Genomic DNA, 6,052 nt, shown 5'->3' with positions numbered 1-6,052 from the left:
TCCTTCACTTCCCTCGTTAGCTGTATTGCTAGGTATTTTATTCTCTTCTTAGTAATTGTGAATTGGAGTTCATTCATGATTTGGGTCTCCGCTTGTCTGGTGTTGGTGTATAGTAATGCTTGTGATTTATGCATATTGTTTGCATACTGAGACTTTGCTGAAGTTGCTTATCAGCTTGAGAAACTTTTGGGCTGAGACAATGGGGCTTTCTAAATATAGGAGCATGTCATCTGCAAACAAAGATAGTTTGACTTCCTCTCTTTCTATCTGAATACACTTCATTTCTTTTGCTTGCCTCATTGCCCTGGCCAGAGATTCCAATACTATGTTGAATAGGAGTGGTGAGAGAGGGCATCCTTGTCTTGTGCTCATTTTCAAGTGGAACGCTTACAACTTTTTCCCATTCAGTATGATATTGGCTGTGTGTTTGTCATATGTGGCTCTTATTGTTTTGAGGTACGTTCCTTCAATACTTAATTTATTAAGAATTTTTAAGGCATGTTGAATTTTATTGAAGGCCTTTTTCTGCATCTATTGAGATAATCATGTGGTGTCTGTCTTTAGTTCTGTCTATGTGATGAATCACTTCTATTGATGTGCATATGTTGAACCAACCTTGCATCCCTGGGATGCAGCCTGGTTGTAGTGAATACACTTTTTGATGTGCTGCTGAATTCAGTTTGCCAGTCTTTTGCTGATTTTTGCATTGATGTTCATCAAGGATATTGGCCTGTAGTTTTCTTTATTTGTTGTATCTCTGCCAGGTTTTTGTATCGGAATGATGCTGGCCTCATAGAATGAGCTAGAGAGGATCCCCACCTTTTCAATATTTTGGAATAGTTTCAGTTGAATGGGACCAGCTCTTCTTTGTACCTCTGGTAGAATCAGCTGTGAATCTGTCTGGTCCTAGGGTTTTTTTAAGTTGGTAGGCTATTTATTACAGCTTCAATTTCAGAACTCATTATTGGTCTATTGAGGGATGTAATTTCTTCCTGGTTTAGTCTTAGGAAGGTGTATGTGTCCAGGAATTTATTCATTTAGATTGTCTAGTTTATGTGTGTAGAGGTTTTTATAATATTCTCTGATAATTTTCTAGTTTATGTGCATAGAGGTCTTTATAGTATTATCTGATAGGTGTTTGTACTTCTGGGGGGCCAGTGGTGATATCTTCCTTATCATTTCTAATTGTGTTTATATGAATCTTCTCTCTTTTCTCCCTTAGTAGTCTACCTGGCAGTCCAGAAAAACTGAGGTTGAAAAAGTGTCCCTCCCTTACCGGCCAGATGGTTTTAATCTGTAGTTGCAGCCTGGATTATCTGTCACTAAAACAGGTGGAGCTTCTCCTGCATTTCCAAAGCTGTGCACCACCACTAAATTATTAATTGATTTAGTATTTCTAAAGATCCATGTGGTCAATAAATTCATTAAGGAATCCAAATACCAACTGTACATCAATAAAATTTAGAAAAAAACAAGTTGTTATAACAGTTTAAAACCAAGGTACCAATTTTCTCTACCTTACTCCTCAATCAAAAGTAGTGTTCCCAGAACTGTAACATATAGATCTATACTGATTTGCTAACCATAACCCATAGCAAAGAATTAACATTATGGATAACAGGAGTAAATGGAAAAGGAAAACAAAGTTATAGGAAGGAAAGATATGTTTCTTGATTTTGTTCTCTAGTTTGTATTACTTGATACTGGTGATCCACAACCAACAATTGGTTATCTTGAGTTTCAATCAATTATGACAACATGCTTCACATTTTCTGGAGGAAACAACTTTCATTTATAAATGAGTTTCTCTGCCAGAAATTGGAACCCAAAACACCTCTGGCGCTTTGCATATTGAGACATTTGCACTACAGGCTTCTAGATGTTCCCTTTTAGTTTCAATTTTCTCCCGTACCCCAACCTTAGCAATTTCAGTGGGGCTTTTTCTGTGAAGAAGCTGAGCATACGCCCAAGTTTCACAACGTCTTAGATATTCACTGTGTGTGACCTGAAACAAATTATAAAAACTTTCTTAACTCCAGTTCCCTCATCTATTAAAATATCATAATAATAACACTCTATCTCACATGACAATGTTAAGGATTTAATGAGATAATATAAGTAACATGCCTTGTGCAATGCCTGACACAAAATAGGTACAGGGGATGTTTTTAATAGGTCACTGTCCAAACAAATATCCTGATCTTGAGGGTCTTCTGCTCTTCTCCTTTACGCTTCTTCATTTAGGAGAAGGTAATGAGGCCCTAGGGAGAGAGGATCACACACATGATAAAATATGGAAAAGAGATTAGGTGAATTTAAGAATTATAAAGACATCAAATGTGTAGCACCATAAAGGATCATCAAGAACTGTGTCATAGCTATATACATTATGCAATGATTTTCTTTTATGAAATGGTCACAAATTCACATGGTTCCCCAAGGCCTACCATTTGATTACACATTGTCCCAGTAAATTTTGTACTCCTCTATGCTTTGTTTACCCTAATAAGATTGGAAGCTATTGAAAAATAGGATCTTAGCATCTTGACTTCTTTAATATTTTGTACCTTCAATATGTAATACAGTACAGGACACTTAATCTTCATTTGTTTGTTGGTTAACTAATGGAGAAATTAGATATGATTGTGTTGTTCCTCTATCAACTATGAACTTATAGACAAAATCTTGTGGAGAGAAAAGACACAGAAAAATATAAGAAATGGTGAATTCAATGAAACATGTATAATTATGGATTTAGAGTAACACTGACATTATAATCCTCTTTATTCACACTTTTAACCCAATTTGGAGTTGTTCTTCAGATATTGTTATAGTATCATAATTTTATCTAAAATAAAACATCAAAAAATGATTGGGCATCAAATTTTTATGAATATTCTAAGTCAAAATGATAAGTCTATTTTCAGTGTCTTGATCACAGGCAAGACGATCACTGAAATCCATAGTTGATTAAGGCAATGTTTATGAAATCGTATCTGTCAGATCAAGTGTGCCCACTTCTTGGTGATGAAAGTACATTGTAATGTTTAACAATTCTGTCTTCTTTTGTTTGTGATTCTATGAGTGAGACTATTTGCATATGACATTTACTTTTTATTACACGAAGCTCTTGTATTTTAGTATTGTCTGTTATTATTCACAAAGAAGGGAAAAATTGCTGTTTGTGTAGTATAGCTGGAGTCCAATACTTCAGTTTTGTTTCAGTTAAATAAACAGTTCCATTTATAAACATTCTTTGGTTCACCTTCAGTGATTCTTCCCTTGGCAGAGTGCTGCTGTCACACTATTTCCACATGTTCTCAGGCAAAGAGAACACAGTTCAACTTCCATGCCACTGGGTCACTGGTTTGGGGGAAAAGTCAACACATGTTAGGTGAACTCTGCACACTCAGCCCTGGAGAACAGAATGAACCACACTTGGTCTCTTTTCAGAAAGCAGTGGAGGAGATAGAGAGGGAATCAGACTTATAAATATCCAACTGTCCTCATAGAGGACAAAGGAGATGATTATAAAAAGATTTATAAATAAGAAGCACTCAATTAAAATCTTGTGACTGCAGGAGAAATTAAACATGGGGTCTTAGGGCTAAATGCATTTTTCCTGCCACTGCTATTTAACCTCTGTTTTATTAAAATACTGTTTTTCATAGTTAATAAATTATAGTTATATCTTTAACTAATATGAAACATTTTTATTAAGCATTATTATAAAATAATAATTTAGAACAATTATAATGATATGTGATCTTTACTAAGTACTTTCTATCTACCAATGATTGTGCTAAGGACTTTATAGTACTTGTTTAATTCATTTACATATAAAATATGTAATACAACTGAATATGATGAGAAGAATGGTTGGAAAATATTGTGAACAGAGTAGATGGAGTGGAATTTAGAAAATTATACATGGAGAAAAGATGGATCAAAACAGAAAGTAATTTTTTTGGCCATCTCAGAAGAAGAAAACAAATATCAACCCCCAATAAAGTAAATGTGTGCTCCTCCCTGTCAACGACCTGGAGAAGTCTGGCAGTGTGTGTGGTTCCACTAAATAGTAACTCCTACCTCCCAGGAAGGTGAGGGTGGGAGTGGGCTGTTGTGATCACAGCTCAAATAATGTACAGAAAGATAAAGATCCATTCTAAGGGATAAATCATTTTCAAACCACAGGTAGAGCTGAGATGATTTTCCAGCTGTTTCTGAGACTGTACATACCCATAGACTCTGGGTAGAGCTAGGAAACTGAAAAAAACTGCAACACGTGTGCCCACCAAGTTCTTTCTTCTGGCCCAGAAAAAGGAATAAATGTCAATGGTTGCAGATGAGGTGGGTGCACTTTGAAGACTAAGGTCACTTAGGAATCCTAAATATTTATATGCACTCAAACATTTAATGTTTAATATATGCAGGTAATCTATATTTTGTTATTTATATTTCTTAATATTGCATCATCATAACAGTGCTCGAAACAATTTTAGATATTCTCAGAAGCGCTGAGAAAAGAAAGTATATCTCCAGTAAGATTCTATAAAGCTAATTATCAGGATAATTCATAAAAATGGCCTAGGTTAAGATGCCATATATATAATATAAACACTTTTTTAGAAGACACTTGCATATAGTCTACTTCTAGATAACCCAACTTACTGCCCTTATTTTTAAAAAAAACATTTAAGTATTTGAAGATTAAGACAAGCAAATCTGGTCTATGATGTATAGCTTTTAGTTCATATTCTTGAACTATCAATTTTGTCTTCTAGAGACACATTTATTCTTTGTAATAAGGCAGTCTTAGAATCAGAGAACTCTACTTAATTAATCTCAATTGGAGTCCCCCTGATAAATATATAGACTATGAAATAGTCTAAGCACCTAATAATGATTTCTAACATCTGAAAGAAAATAGTTTCAATGCACAATAGAATATGATGGTTTTATGAAACAACTATGAAAACAGATATTTTGCAATAAAATAAGAAGAATATTAAAAAATAATTTTTAGGACTATTATCCTATGTCACAATGTAAAACCTTGTTTAGAAAGCTAATGTAGAGATTTCTAAACATGAAAAGTTGGAATAGATATCTTCTTTCCTGTCTTTCCCACTAAGTACATCCAAAATCCCTGGACTTTATATATATTACAGACTTAAGAAGGTTGTGAAATATGGAGCGAAGGAAGATAGTCTAGGGATCTTGGAATTAGGAACGAAGTAGTGCATTTCCTGTGTTTTGCTTTTACATTATCTATGCCAGATTTGATTCTGCAGAACCCAGCAACCCAGAAACACCAACAAGCACAAACAAAATAAACCCCAAGAAAAACCCATTCTCTCTATCCTAAGGACTAGGAAAGGGGCAGCTTAACACAGAAAATTTTTACGCAGTAGTCACTCTATGAAAGCAATACATCACAGAAAAAACCATGACCCCGCTCTCACCCCCCACTGACAAAGGCTGAATTTGCAACCTACATGTCCACTCTTTCCATGGTGAAATGAGGTACCTCTTTACCCCACTTCCACCCGGCCAGTGTGGTATCAGAGAAAGCTAAATGGAGAGCCCAGAGTTTTATCCCAACAGGGCAGTAAAGAATCCCTTCCCTGGTCTCCTGGAGTATCAGTGGAGACCACATGGGAGAGCCTGGACTTCCACTCCCATTGAGGATAAAGAAATACGTACCTCCTCCTGCTAGGGTAATATCAGAGGAGATATAATGGAGAGTCAGAATTGTTATCACCACTAATAATTAACTAGAACAGCCTCTCACCCTTTCAAACATATACCCCTAACATGTCAGTAGAGGCTACATGGCTAAGAGTAGCAGAAACAAGACACCCTTGCTTTCCCAGTCATGATTGTGTCAGTAGATGTCTGCTGGAGAGCTTCAACTATCATCTCTGCCAAGCAGTAGGAAGAAACTCCTTGGGTGTAAACAGATAGGGAGTGAGTAACCTGGATTTCCACTGTCACTAGCAGTACTGTTACTCCCATGGGAATAGTGGCAGAAGAGGCCTGTTAAAATAGA

This window comes from Papio anubis, chromosome 6 (assembly GCF_008728515.1).
Source record: "Papio anubis isolate 15944 chromosome 6, Panubis1.0, whole genome shotgun sequence".
NCBI classification, from domain to species: domain Eukaryota; kingdom Metazoa; phylum Chordata; class Mammalia; order Primates; family Cercopithecidae; genus Papio; species Papio anubis.
Note: the sequence above shows the minus strand (reverse complement) of the source record.